Source organism: Hordeum vulgare, chromosome 5H (genome assembly GCF_904849725.1).
Source record: "Hordeum vulgare subsp. vulgare chromosome 5H, MorexV3_pseudomolecules_assembly, whole genome shotgun sequence".
In the NCBI taxonomy this organism is placed as follows: Eukaryota; Viridiplantae; Streptophyta; class Magnoliopsida; order Poales; family Poaceae; genus Hordeum; species Hordeum vulgare.
Window position 1 is genome coordinate 397,510,627 of NC_058522.1, and position 16,568 is coordinate 397,527,194.

Consider the following 16,568-nt stretch of genomic DNA (forward strand, 5'->3'; position numbering starts at 1 on the left):
CAAGGCGCCGAAGACGTTTTGAAACGTCACGGAACATAAGAGATGTTCTAAAGAGATGAAATTGTGATTTCATGCTCGTGCCCTTGTTAAGAGGTATGAGACCTCTGACAAGATTCTTTGTCCACGAAGTAAAGGAGAAAAGCTCAATCGTTGAGCGTGTGCTCAGATTGTCTGAGTAGGACAATCACTTGAATCAAGTGGGAGTTAATCTTCCAGATGAGATAGTGATGGTTCTCCAAAGACACTGCCACCAAGTTGTGAGAGCTTCGTGATAAACTATAACATATCAAGGATAGATACAATGATCCTTGAACGATTCGCGATGTTTGACACTACGAAAGTAGAAATCAAGAAGGAGCATCAATAGTTGATGGTTTGTAAAACCAGTAAGTTTCAAGAAAGTCAAGGGCTAAAAGGGATACTTCATGAAACGGCAAACCAGTTGCTTCTCTAATAAAACCCAAGATTGAACCCAAACCCGAGACTAAGTGCTTCTGTTATGAGGGGAATGGTCACTGAGGCGGAGCTACCCTAGATGCTTGGTAGATAAGAAGGTTGGCAAAGTCGACAAAACCATATTTGATATACATGATGTTGATGTGTACTTTACTAGTACTCCTAGTAGCACGAGGTTATTGGATACCGGTTCGGTTGCTAAGTGATTAGTAACACGAAATGAAAGCTACGGAATAAACGGAGACTAGCTATAGGCGAGGTGACGATACATGTTGGAAGTGTTTCCAAGGTTGATATGATCAAACGTCGCACGCTCCCTCTACCATCGGGATTGGTGTTAAACCTAAATAATTGTTATTTGGTGCTTACGTTAAGCATGAACATGATTGGATCGTGTTTATTGCAATAGGATTATTCATTTAAAGAGAATAATGGTTACTCTATTTTCTTGAATAATCACCTTCAATGGTTTATTGAATCTCGATCGTAGTGTTGCACATGTTCATGATATTGGTGCCAAAAGATACAAGGTAATGATGATAGTACCACTTACTTGTGGCACTGCCGCTTGAGTCATGTTGGTATAAATTGCATGAAGAGGATCCATGCTGATGGATCTTTATACTCACTTGATTTTGAATCACTTGTGACATGCAAATCATACCAGATGAGCAAGGCCTTGTTTTCATTGAGATGAAACAAGATAGTAACTTGTTGGAAGTAATACATTTTGATGTATGCAGTCCAATGGGTGCTGAGCCACGCAGTGGATATCATTATGTTCTTACTTCACTAATGATTTGAGTGGATACAGGAGTACTTACTTAATGAATCACAAGTCTGAAATATTGAAAAAGTTCAATTCTATTTCAGAGTGAAGTTCGTCGTAACAAGAGGATAAACAGTCTACGATATGATCATAGAGATGAATATGTGAGTTGCGAGTTTTGGTACACAGTTAAGACAATGTGGAAGTTATTTCGCAATTCATGCCACCAAGAAAACCATGGTGTGATGGTGTCATAGCCACGACCTATTTGATATGGTGCATACTATGATGTCTCTTATCGAATTACCACTATCGTTTATGGCTTATGCATTAGAGACAATTGTATTCACTTTAAATAGGGCACCGCGTATTTCCGTTGAGATGACACAGTATAGACTATGGTTTGGAGAAGCCTAAGTTGTCGTTTCTTGAAAGTTTGGGGCTGCGATGCTTATGTGAAAAGGTTTCAGTCTGATAAGCTCAAACCCAAAGCGGATAAATGCATCTTCATAGGATATCCAAAACAGTTGGATACATCTCCTATCTCAGATCCGGAAGCAAAGTGTTTGTTTCTAGAAATGGGTCCTTTCTCGAGGAAAGGTTTCTATCGAAAGAATTGAGTGGGATGGTGGTAGAACTTGATGAGGTTATTGAAACCATCACTTCAACCACAGTGTAGCAGGGCGCAGGAAGTTGTTTCTGTGCCGCCTACACCAATTGAAGTGGAAGCTGATGATAAGTGATCATTAGAGCTTCGGATCAAGTTACTACAAACCTCGTAGGTCGACAAATGTCGCGTACTACTACAGAGTGGTACGGTAACCCTATCTTGGAGGTCATGTTGTTTTTGAACAACAATGAACCTATGAGTTATGGAGAAGCAATGGTGGGCCCGGATTCCGACAAATGGCTGGAGGCCATGAAATCCGAGCGAGGATCCATGTATAAAACAAAGTGTAGACTTTGGAAGAAATACTTGATGGTAGTAAGACTATCAAGTAAAGATGGATCTTTAAAAGGAAGACAGACGATGATGGTGATAAGTCACTATTAAGAAAAGCTCGACTTGTCGCAAAAATGTTTTCGACATGATCAAAGAGTTGACTATGATGTGACCTTCTCACTCGTAGCGATGCTAAAAGTTTGTTGGAGTTATGTTAGTAGTTGTTGCATTATTTGTGAAATATTGCACATAAGAAGTCAAAACATTGTTTCCTCGATGGTTTCCTTGAGGAAAGATTGTATGTGATACAATCAGAATGTTTTGTCGATCCTAAGGATACTAACAAGTATGCAATCTCCAGCGATCCTTCTATGGACTGGTGCAAGCATCTCGGAGTTGGAATATATGCCTTGATGAGTTGATCAAAGCTTTTGGGTTTATACAAGGTTTATGAGAAACTTGTATTTCCAAAGAAGTGAGTGGGAGCACTATAGAATTTCTGATAAGTATATGTGGTTGACATATTGTTGATTAGAAGTAATGTAGAATTTCTGTGAAGCATAAAAGGGTTGTTTGAAAGGAGTTTTTCAAAGGAATACCTGGATTGAGCTACTTGAACGTTGAGCATCAAGATCTATGGAGATAGATCGAAATGCTTAATAGAAGTTTCAACAAGATGCATGCCTTGACAAGTTTTTCAAGGAGTTCAAAATAGATCAGCAAAGGAGTTCTTGACTGTGTTGTAAGGTGTGAATTTGAGTAAAGACTCAAAACCCGACCACGGCAGAACAAAGAGAATAGATGAAGGTCGTCTTCTATGCCTTGGCAGTAGACTCTAAAGTATGCCATGCTGAGTACCGCACCTGATGTGTGCCTTACAGCAAGTCTGTTAAGAGGTACAGAGAGTGATTCCAGGATTGAATCACTGATCAGCAGTCAAAGTTATCCTTAGTAACTAAGGACTAAGGATTTTTTTTCTCGATTATGGAGGTAGTTAAAGAGTTCATCGTAAAGGGTTACGTCGATGCAAGCTTTGACACTAATTTGAATAACTATGAGTAGTGAAACGGATTCGTATAGTAGAGTAGATATTTGGAGTATTTCCAAATAGCACGTAGTAGCAGCATCTATAAGATGACATAAAGATTTGTAAAGAACACACGGATCTGAAAGTTTTAGAACTGTTGACTAAAACCTCTCTCACGAGCAAGACGTGATCAGACCCCAGAACTATATGGGTGTTGGGTTCGTTAGAATCACATGGTGATGTGAACTAGATTATTGACTCTAGTGCAAGTGGGAGACTGTTGGAAATATGTCCTAGAGGCAATAATAAATTAGTTATTATTATATTTCTTTGTTCATGATAATTGTTTATTATCCATACTATAATTGTATTAATTGGAAACACAATACTTGTGTGGATACATAGACAAAACATTGTCCCTAGTAAGCCTCTAGTTGACTAGCTCGTTGATCAAAGATGGTCAAGATTTCCTGACCATAGGCAAGTGTTGTTACTTGATAATGGGATCACATCATTAGGAGAATCATGTGATGGACTAGACCCAAACTAATGAATGTAGCATGTTGATCGTGTCATTTTGTTGCTACTGTTTTTCTGTGTGTCAAGTATTTATTCCTATGACCATGAGATCATACAACTCACTGGCACCGGAGGAATGCCTTGTGTGTATCAAATGTCACAACGTAACTGGGTGACTATAAAGATGCTCTACAGGTATCTCCGAAGGTGTCCGTTGAGTTAGTATGGATCAAGACTGGGATTTGTCACTCCGTGTGACGGAGAGGTATCTCGGGGCCCACTCGGTAATACAACATCACACACAAGCCTTGCAACCAATGTGACTTAGTGTAAGTCACGGGATCTTGTATTACGGAATGAGTAAAGAGACTTGCCGGTAAACGAGATTGAAATAGGTATGCGGATACTGACGATCGAATCTCGGGCAAGTAACATACCGAAGGACAAAGGGAATGACATACGGGATTATATGAATCCTTGGCACTGAGGTTCAATCGATAAGATCTTCGTAGAATATGTAGGATCCAATATGGGCATCCAGGTCCCGCTATTGGATATTGACCGAGGAGTCCCTCGGCTCATGTCTACATAGTTCTCTAACCCGCAGGGTCTGCACACTTAAGGTTCGGCGATGTTTTATGCGTATTTGAGTTATATGGTTGGTTACCGAATGTTGTTCGGAGTCCCGGATGAGATCACGGATGTCACGAGGGTTTCCGGAATGGTCCGGAAATGAAGATTGATATATAGGATGACCTCATTGGATTACCGGAAAGTTTTCGGCATTACCGGGAATGTACCGGGAGTGACGAATGGGTTCCGGATGTTCACCGGGGGGGCCAGCCCACCAGGGGGAATCCCATAGGTCTTACGGGTGCCGCACCATCCCTTAGTGGGCTGGTGGGAAAGCCCAAGATGGCCCTTGCGCAGGAGAGAAGAAAAATCAAAGAGAAAAAAAAGGGGAAGTGGGAAAGTGGAGAAGGACTCCACCTTCCAATCCTAGTTGGACTAGGATTGGAAGGGGAGGACTCCCCGCCTTGCTTCGGCCGACCCCTTCGGGATCTCTTGAGACTCAATGCAGGTCCCTCCCCCTCCCTCCTATATATACTGAGGTATTAGGGCTGATTTGAGACAACTTTGCCACGGCAGCCCGACCACATACCTCCACGGTTTCTCCTCTAGATCGTATTTCTGCGGAGCTAGGGCGGAGCTTTGCTGAGATCGATCACCACCAACCTCCGGAGCACCGTCACGCTGCCGGAGAACTCATCTAACTCTCTGTCTCTCTTGCTGGATCAAGAAGGCTGAGATCATCGTCAAGCTGTACGTGTGCTGAACGCGGAGGTGTCGTCCGTTCGGCACTAGATCGGAGCGGATCGTGGGACGGATCGCGGGACGGTTCGTGGGACGGTTCGCGGGGCGGATCGAGGGACGTGAGGATGTTCCACTACATCAACCGCATTTCTTAACGCTTCTGTTGTGCAATCTACAAGGGTACGTAGATCGCAAATCAACTCTCGTAGATGAACATCACCATGATAGGTATTGTGTGTGCGTAGGAAAATTTTGTTTCCCATGCGACGTTCCCCAACAAAATTCACATGACTACTTATAGCATGACTTATCCCATGTCCTCAGGAACAAAAGTGACTACTCACAAAGCATAATCATATTCATGACTAGAGAGGTAATGAGTAGCATCAAAGATCTGAACATATAATCTTCCACCAAGTAATCCAACTAGCATCAACTACAAAGAGTAATTAACACTACTAGCAACCTTACAAGTACCAATCGGAGTAGCGAGACGGAGATTGGTTACAAGAGATGAACTAGGGTTTGGAGATGAGATGGTGCTGATGAAGATGTTGATGGTGATGAGTCCCCTCCGATGAGAGGAGTGTTGGTGATGACGATGGCGACGATTTCCCCCTTGGGGAGGGAAGTTTCCCCGGCAGGACGACCCTACCGGAGCTCTAGATTGGTTCTGCTCAAGTTCCGCCTCGTGGCGACGGCGATTCCTCCCAAAAGCCTCCTCTTGATTTTTTTCTGGAACGAAACCCTTCTTGTAGCAAAAGAGGGGGGGCAGAAGGCCACCAGAGTGCCCACAAGCCCCCTAGGCGCGACCAGGGGGCGCGCCTAGCAGGCTTGTGGCCTCCTGCTGGCTCCCCTCTGGTACTTCTTCGGCCCAGTATTTTTTATAAATTCCAAAATAAATCCTCGTTGACTTCCACGACTTTTGGAGTTGCTTAGAATAGGTATCTCAAACTTGCTCCTTTTTCAAGCCAGAATCCCAGCTGCCGGCATTCGCCCTCTTCATGTAAACCTTGCAAAATAAGAGAGAAGGCATAAGTATTGTACCTGAAGTGTAATAACAACCCATAAAGTGATAAATATCAACATGAAAGCATGATGCAAAATGAACGTATCACACTTTTTTCCGCAAATCACTTATAGTTAATATAAATTCAAATAAGTACATTTAGTCCGGTGACTAAGTTATTATAAATTTGAAAACCGAGTACCTGTAATGTGGCAAACGAGGATGTTAACTTTCTTGGCAACTAAGTACTTTATACGTCTGGCAAATAAGTACATACAAATCTCACAATTAAATATGTACAATCTAACAACTAAGTATGCTCTTTTTTGGCAATTATGTACTTATAATCTGGCGATTAAGCGTCGTTAATACGACAACAAAGTACTTATAAAGCCGGCAATGAGTGTGTGTAATCCGACAACTAAGTAATTATAATGCGGTGACTAAGCATGTTTTAGTATGTCCATTAATTACGGGAACTATATGTCCTCGTAAAAAACATATCTAACAACTAAAATCATTTTTATTATTAAAAATAAGTACATTTAATCCGGCAACTAAGTTATTATAAATTTGAAAATCGAGTACCTGTAATGTGGCAACCTAGGATGTTAACTTTCTTGGCAACTAAGTACTTTGCATATCTCGCAAATAAATACATACAAATCTGACAATTAAATATGTACAATCTGACAACTAAGTATGCTCTTTTTTTGGCAATTATGTACTTATAATCTGGTGATTAAGCATCATTAATACGACAACAAAGTACTTCTAAACCCGGCAATCACTTTTCTGTAATCCGACAACTTAGTAATTATAATGCGGTGACTAAGCATGTTTTAGTATGTCCATTAAGTACTTGTATCCAGGGAGCTAATTACATAGTAAATGACCACTAGTTACTTGTAATTTGGCAATTAAATATTTTTAAATTAGACAACAAGTCCACTAGAGCTGGGGCACATGGTGATAGTGTTGTTTTTTTTGCTTGAATGCATGCACTGTACTGCCAGCCTGTCATCCCTTACATGCATATAATATAGTTTCTCTCTGTTTATCATTTTACAAAAAAAAATCGTTCACACGATGCACTACACAACGCACAATCGTAGCTAGCTAGTGCTTGCGTGAATAGTGACTAGTACTATTTTTGCGATCGCGCTAGCACATTTAGCGGGATCCTTTTCCTATTAGTAAGTGCGTGTAATGGCTTAGTAACAGCTGGCGCAAGGGAGGGCACGAATGCGGCGCTACGTAGTAAGGTCCAAAGATGTTTCACAATCCAATTGACAATCATCTTCTTCTTCTAACACCTTTTTATTTTCTCTTTTGTATGTTATTTTACAGAAAAAGCACTGCACCATTGAAGCAGCCTTCACCAAAACGACAGGGAACACGGAGATCACCGCGTCTTGCACGCATAACATCCCAAAATGTCATAGGTGTTGAAGCCATAGCCATGGATGTCTCTCACGCAATAATGGAACAAGCATCATCACCAAGCAACAGAAACAAAGCACCAGGTGTTGTGGCTACAACACGCTCAGGTAGAATCCTAATGTGCTCATTAGTCCAAGTTGGAAGCAGTAGTAGCACAACTATTACAATTTCTCCAAAAATCAGCCCAATAATGCAACCAAGTGCAGAAATTGGGGAAAGCAAGTGCACCGACATTATCTTGTCACCAACAGTTGATACAAACATGCACAACGGAAACAAAGCAGCAGGTGATGTGGCCACAATACGCTTACGCAGAAACCGAATGCGTTCATTAGTCAAAGATGGAAGCAGCAGTAGCACTTCTATTACAGTTTCTCCAAAAGTCATCCCAACAATGCAACCAAGTGCAGAAATTGGGGAAAACAAGTCCACCGCCATTATATTGTCGCTAGCAGTTGATACAAACATGCACAACAAAAACAAAACAGCAGGTCATGTGGCTACAAAACTCTTAGGTAGAATTCGAATGTGCTCATTAGTTAAAGATGGAAGCAGCAGTAGCACAGCTATTACAGTTTCTCCAAAACTCAGCCCAAGAACGCAAACAAGTGCAGAAATTGGGGAAAGCAAGTCTACCACCATTATATTGTCGCCGGCAGTCGATACAAATGTGCACATCGGATCCGGGTCTTCTTCAAGCTCAATGAGGCTACCTCCAGTTGGGAAAAGCTTCTTGCGACACATAACTAATGACAACACCTCAACACCCATTCCAAAACATGTATTAGATGTCATAATGGATCTTTTAGGTTCAGCAAAAAAGCTAGGGCTGTTTCAAGGCGACAAATATGAATCAACAGGAGCTAGTGCGAAGACACAAATGGCGAACCAAAACAAGAGGAGTCATGGGTTTTCATCAAGCCAGCCTAGAGATAATCGGTCAGGGGCATTTACACCTCCTCCATTCTCCCTAGGTTTGTCACACATTCTATCCAATCCAAGCAACGAAGGGAACATAGACTCTCAACATCTAGATGCAGGCGATCCTTTAGAAATTATGCCATTATCATGGGCTAAAGCACCAGGTACCTAACCCGCAACATGAATACACCTTTTCAAATATATTTTTTTAAAGCAACAGGTTGTCCAACAACTCATTTTTACTATCATGCTTGTCCTTCCACTATGACAGGAGTTGAAACAGGCTCGCAGATGTTTGAGTATCCATTTCGGACAAGCTAAGTGCTTTTCTAGCCACCGGAGATCAAGATAAAATGGATGCCAATCTAGTTGTAGAGCTTGATGACTGTGAGAGGCATCTCGAAGATTTCTTTTTAAAAAGCGTGCAGCACAAGCAACATTTGTAGCAGCGAGAAGTAATGACATGGCAGGCGAGCCTGGTGTTCAAAGCCCAGATTGGGCCCGGCAGGCAAGCGACTAAGCATTTATTTGAGGTGGCTATCTTACGAGTACAAGAATAAAGGGGGGATGATCTACGCATAGCGGACGTGAACTACGGATGATCAAATGAATGATCATGAACACCTACTTATGTCAAACATAGCCCCACCGTGTCCTCGGTCGGAGAAGGAGCTCACGAAAAAGACAGTCACGGTTACGCACTCAGTTGGCAAGTTTTAATTAAGTTAACTTCAAGTTATCTAGAATCGGATGTTAACCAAAGTTTCCACGTTGCCACATAACCGTGGGCACGGCTTTCCGAAAGATTTAACCCGGCAGGGGTGCTCCAACTAGTCCATCACAAACTACCACACGCTGCGACGGAATGACCTCGATCAGGGAAACCTGTGATCTCCTTGGATCCCTATTGGAAAACCTTAACCTCGAGTTAGCTCAAAGCATCCTCGGAATCCCTCGCACAAGACGCTCGATAAAGGTAAAACAAGTCCAGCAAGACCGCCCGACGTGCCGACAATCCCGATAGGAGCCGCGTATCTCGTTCTCATGGCACAATCGGATGAGCGCAGCATACAGTGGCCTGATAGAAATCACCCGAGTTGCCCCGAGTTGGCCCCGCACACGACTCTGTTTTGGACCGGCACCATCAGCACTGGCCCTCCCTGTATTATGTTGAATTACTCCTCGGGTAGCGCTAACTCCCTATGTTTTTCAGAATTGACAGAATTATTATGTTGGGCAAATATAATACCAATGTTGGGCCTTGCCAGACGGCCTTTATCCTAAAATGAGAATCTAGGGGGTCCCCATAACAACCCCAAGCATGTTAGGAGCTCCCATTAGGGAACATAACACCGGTAGCCGAAACTAAGGGGGCAAAGGTGGAACAAAACACCAGGCTAGAAAGGCCGAGCCTTCCACCTTTTACCAAGTATATAGGTGCATTAAATTAATTATCAATTATATGGTGATATAACAAGGAACCCATGTTATCACATGGAAGCAACTGCACCTGTAACTAGCAAAGCTAACACATGGTTAAGCAAGCGGTAACATAGCCAATCAGTGGTTTGCTAGGTTGTGAACAGGTTGAAGGTTTTCATGGCAATGTTGAGAGGCTGACATTTAACATGTGGTAGGCAACGAGACATAGCGATAGAAATGAAACAACTAGCGTGGCAATAACAGTAATGATATCTGGGGAAATGGTCATCTTGCCTGAGATCCCGCTTTGAAGAAGAATGACTCGTGAAGCACACGAACTGATGTAGTTGAACGGGTCCTCACTTTTCGACACGCTTGCGGAACTCTATCGACATGAAGCAAACCGGAAACAAGCATAAACACACATATTCACCACGGCACATGCACGACAAGATGCAATCCACATATGATGCATGATCAGTCTGATGCAAGGCATGACATGTCAATTCACAACAATCAAACACTACACATTAAGTGAAGCTCAATATGCAACGAGTTGCATATTGACGAAACTCCACATATGAATTATTTAGTTCTATCCCGATTAGGTACACGGCAATATTAAATATGGTTAAACAAGGCAAGAGGTGAAGCACAATTAAACTACCTATCTAGGCATTTTAAATGAGGTCGGAAACGACTTATAGCATCTCCGAACTAACCCCATGTGTTAAATTAGAATTCTATCCAGATCTGAACTACCACGTTTTAATATTTGTTAAACAGAAAAATAAAGTGGTTCACGTGAAACTACACGTCGTCCTAGTCCATTTACATATATGGAACATCTCCAACGGAGCTACGGTTCAAAAGATATGATCACCGTAAGATATGATGGCATGAATGCAATATGTGTGCAACGACAGTCACAAGCATTCCAAACATATAAGCACCAAGATAATATGAACCTACAGGAGATTCTAAGAAAGTTTCATATAGGACACAATCAAAACAGAGCAACGGTTCAACAAATACAAGCCACACAAGAAATAGTCATAATCTGCCCAAAACAGCAACATGACATTTTCTACACCTCAAAACAACAAGCTACATAAATCTAAAATGCTCAAACGAGGCATGAGACAGTAGTAGTCAAGATGCACTACAACACCCTACTAAAAACATCTAGCATAGCAGCATGGATCACTAGGAAAAGAACTCACAAACTGGCATCTCACACACATTTTCAGACTTAGTGAAAATATCAGTTTTTGACAGTGCGGTTTTCGATCTGAAGGCATATTGACAGCAGAAAAACTATATGCTACAGGGCACCAAATGGCATGAAAATTTACAGCATGCTAGAGAATCTTAAGGACTACAAATAACTCCATTGCACCACCCCCAAAGGAGTTGTAGACCACTAGCAAAACTTATGGCAAGACAGCAACAAAATATTACAGATCTCAGACTTAGAAATATTTCAGCATCTCCAAATCAGCACTATTTTCTAGGATGTTGACAACGAGCAAACAACACCTAAACATGGATTTCTATTGCAACCAAAATTACCAAGGGCTAGCATACATATCCAACGGCATATCTCTAGTTCACAACTAATGCATATCACGCACGGAATAAATCCCGCAAAATAAACAAGAGGGCAACATGGCAAAATATCATGCACACTAATTTGCTTAAAAGACAAAACTAAATGCATAGTTAAATTTTATGGATTTTTTACCCCAAAAACATATATAATATGTGGGGTTGAAAAATAAAACTAACGCCACACATATATGCGAGAATATGTCCTAAACACGACATAGCACACTAGCGACCAAACCTACATGCAAAAAATGCAAACAACTACTCTAAAATACATGGCAAAGGGTCCCGAACAACATGAACATTTTATTTACGGAATTTGAACAATCCGGACACGCACAAAAATATCTACGGGATATCTAACATATTAGGACAACACGCAAATCTAGGCAAATGGCAGGTCAAACCACTTCAAACATGCATGCAAGTTGTAAAATGTTAATCTACGCAAAAAATACACAAGTTACATATACAACTCGTCGCAATCCGACATACGGTTTAAAATATATGAACGTTTAAAAATCTGCTATTTTCTGAAAAGAATAAATTCACAAGACTTAAAAGAAAACCTAATCGGGCCGGATTTGCTACAGGCCAAAACAAAGGTGGGCGCGGGATTTAACTAAAGGACGCCGGGGCAGGAGATAGTGGCGGCGCGCTCACCTTGCGGGCCTAGCCCGGTCGATGGAGAGGCTGGGCCGGGGCAAGCCAGTTGGGCCTTGGCTTGGGCACTAGCTGGAGCAAGCCGGCCCACCTAGCGTGAGAGGGGCGCTCCACAGCGCGCGAGGCGAGGAGGCGGACGCGATCTGGATCCATGCCCGATCCAGATCCGACAACGGGGATGCGCAGCGGCCGGCGAACATGGGGACGGGGCAGAGGTGCTCGAGATGTGGCGACGGGAGGCCCGCGGCGAGGACTGGGGCGGCCGGATCTGGGCAAGGAGGTTCCGTTCCCGACGCGGACAGGGCAGACGGCGAGCTCGGCACGCAGCGACGGGGCGAGCTCGGCACGCGGCGGCCGGCAGGGCTGCAAGGAGCTGCGATGGCTCGAGCCGGCATAGCGCGAGGGCGGAAGCTCGCGAGGTGCTTAATAGTGACGGGAGGCGGGTGGTGGCTGCGGCTAGAGGCTGGGGCGGCGGCGAGCGACGGGAGGCAGTCAAGCTGCTGCTACTCGGGTTCTAGGCGGCACGGAGAGATGGGCTCGGCCGGGCCCAATCTGGGCCTGGCGGGCCCGCGCTGTGGGAGAGGCTGATGCTGTGGAGAGTGTCGGCTAGGGTTTGGGTTAGCACGGGTTTCGAGGAGGAGTTGGGTTAGGAGAGATAGTGGTCTATATATAGCAAATGGGGCTAGGGTTAGGGGTTTCGTGCCGATTTCGACCGTAGGATCGAAATCGAACGGGTTCGGTCATGGAGTGTGGCTAGGTGGGCTGTGTACAGTGGCTTAGGTGGAGACGAGAGGGAAAACGGGCACCCCGCAACGTGATTTACAAACACCAAAAAAGTCTGACGAATAACCGAAGACGGTGCCGCTACGGTCGACCGTTCGGTTACTAGACGGACTCCGATTGTGATGAAAATTGGCAGGCGGGCTACCTACAACTAAATAAAACCGCACGCCAAGTTTCATCCCAATCCAAGAAATTTTTATACACACTTTTAAAAACAAGGTTTTGACGATGCCCGCGGGCGCGTGAGAGTGTGGTCGGGCTCAAAACGGGTAACGACGAGAACGGAGAGAACCGGCAACTAATAACGAATGCAAGTTTTGAAAACTGGCGGCAACGAAGTGCCGATGCAATGCAGATGATGCGCATGATGCGACGATGAATGCGACAGACAACCTATTCACACGACGAGAACGGAATAAGAGGGGAATATTTTGGAGCGTCGGTCTCGGGCTGTCATAGCTTCACTTTAGTTAGCTATGCATGAGACATGAGGCATGCGTTTCACTGTAGTTAGTTATGCATGGGACAGGAGGCATGCCTTGCGATGCTCTCACAAAAAACTCTGTCAGGCTAGCCGCTGCATCGCACGCATTCTACACAGCTATTTTAGAAACTGCCGCACGGCAACTCATACGTTTTTAGTTGCCGGATTATAGTGTAATTGCCAGTTCTAAAAAAAGATTCAGCTTTGCCAAATATACATGCTCAAATTCTGGCAACCACATGGTTTGTATTTAGGAAACTAAGTATTAAAAATGCAACAACCAGATTTTTTTAAACCTAGCAACCAAACGATTGTATTTTAAATTAAGTGACTTAGTATAACCTTTGCACATAAACCGGGGGGAGTACAAGAAAGTTACATATCAAACAAAAAAGACACACATATATAAAATAGCACCAAGAATGACATTAGCACCCCTTGCAGAACATAGAGCATTCAGAATTACATATATAAATAACATCCAGAATTTTATATATAAATCCAAAATTACACAATGCATCCAGGAAAACATCTCGTCTTCAGTTTGGAAGGGGGACGGGTTTATCCCTCGTCGAGCATGTCCTCGCATCATGTGTGATTGATCCACAGAGCCGGCATGTCATTTTTTCTTTCTTGCCAATGTTCAATGGGTGCTGGAATGTCTTCTTCCTCTTGTGCCCTTTTGTGTTTGACTTTTCTGGGTCACGAATGATAGGCTCAGGAGAAACTACATGTGAAGAATGGTGCTGGTTGTCCGAGCCACCAACCAGGGTAGAAGTAGCATTTGTAGCACCAGCCATTGGCCAAGCAGACGCACTCATAACACTCATGGATGCACTTTGGCTTTGACTTTGGGGGTCATAAGCAGCTGCATGGGGAGAGTGGGCTTGGTTGTTTGAGTCAGCACCAGCTTGGGCAGTATAGATACTTGGACCAACAATGTTCAACATAGCCGACGCACTTGCTGCAGCTGCCGAAGCACTTCAGGCAGAATATGCACCTAGAGTAGCATACCCTATAGCAGCAGACTTTGACATAGTTGGTGTACTGCCAGCTGACGTTGTAGCACCGTGGCATAGAATATTTGGCTCTGCAGGAGCTACATAGGATGAACGTCCTTGGTTGTTGGAGGCACCAACTTGGGCAGAATATACACCGGGAGCATCAGGATTTGGCATAAGTGGTGCACTCAGAGCAACCACGGAAGCACTTCGGCCCTGAGTGGTTGGCTCGAAACCAGCTGCATACGAACAATGACCTTGGTTGTTGGAGACGTGAACTTGGGCAGAATAGGCACGTGGAGCATCATACTTTGGCATAGATGGTGCACTTTCAGCAGTTACTGAAGAAACTGGAGCAACATCAGCCCTTGATCCTCTTTTTTTGTTCTTTCACAAGTGCAGCAAGCTCCCTCTTCATATCCTTTAAGTGTGTGCCTATTATCTTCCGACCATCAGTCCTGCGGCACGCAACTTTAGCAAGTGAGGCAAACTCATTCTTCATGAGGGTTGTTTTCATCAGAATCACTCACTCCTCAAGCATCTCATGCACTTTGCCACGAACTTGTGACTACATATCGATGAGCATTTCCTCCGCAAGCCACGCCCATCTCTTGAGTATGTACGTGTTGGAAATATGCCCTAGAGGCAATGATAAATAGTTATTATTATATTTCCTGCTTAAAGATAATCGTTTATTATCCATGCTATAATTGTATTGAATGAAAACATAGATACATGTGTGGATAAATAGACAAAACAATGTCCCTAGCAAGCCTCTAGTTGGCTAGCCAGTTCATCAATGATAGTCAAGGTTTTCTGACTATATGCAAGTGTTGTCACTTGATAACTCGATCACGTCATTAGGAGAATCATGTGATGGACTAGACCCAAACTATGAACGTAGCATATTGATCGTGTCGTTTTATTGCTATTGTTTTCTACGTGTCAAGTATTAGTTCCTATGACCATGAGATCATATAACTCACTGGCACCGGAGGAATACCTTGTGTGCATCAAACGTCGCAACGTAACTGGGTGACTATAAAGGTGCTCTATAGGTATCTCCGAAGGTGTCACTTGAGTTACTATGGATCAAGACTGGGATTTGTCACTCCGTGTGACGCAAAGGTATCTCGGGGCCCACTCGGTAATACAACATCACACACGAGCGTTGCAAGCAATGTGACTAAGTATAAAGTCACGGGATCTTGTATTATGGAACAAGTAAAGAGACTTGCCGGTAACGATATTGAAATAGGTATGCGGATACCGACGATCAAATCTCGGGCAAGTAACATACCGAAGGACAAAGGGAATGACATACGGGATTATATGAATCCTTGACACTGAGGTTCAACCGATAATATCTTCGGAGAATATGTAGGATCGAATATGGGCATCCAGGTCCCTCTATTGGATATTGACCAAGGAGTGCCTCGGGGCATGTCTACATAGTTATCGAACCCGCAGAGTCTGCACACTTAAGGTTCGATGATGTTTTAGTATAGTTGAGTTATATGTGTGGTTATCGAATGTTATTTGGAGTCTCGGATGAGATCAAAGACGTCACGAGGGTTTCCAGAATGGTCCGGAAACGAAGATTGATATATAGGATGGTTTCATTTGGTCACGGAAAAGTTTCGGGCAATTCCGATAGTGTACCGGGAGTGACGAATGGGTTCCGAGAGTTCACCGGGAGGGGCCCGCGCCACAAGTCCTTAGTGGGCTGGTGGAGTCAGCCCAAGGGGCCCATGGCGCCACATAAGAAAATACCAAAAGAAAATAAAAGAAAAAAAGGGAAAGAGGGAGGTGGGAAGGAAGAGGATGACTCCTCGTTCCCAAACCAAATTGAAGGAGGAGTCCTCCTCCTCCCTTGGCCGGCGCACCCTTGAGGCCTTGTGCCTCAAGGCTAGCCCTCCCCCTCCCTCCTATATATATTGGTGGTATAGGGCTGATTTGAGACACAACTTTGCCACGTGCAACTCAAACCTATACCACGTAGTTTTACCTCTAGATCGGATTTATGCGGAGCTCGAGCGGAGCCCTGCAGGAGTAGATCATCACCACCACCAGAGCGCCGTCACGCTGCCGGAGAACTCATCTACTTCTTCGTCTTGCTTGCTGGATCAAGAAGGCCGAGATCATTGTCGAGTTGTACGTATGTTGAACGCGGAGGTGCCGTCCGTTCGGCGCTAGATCAGAACGG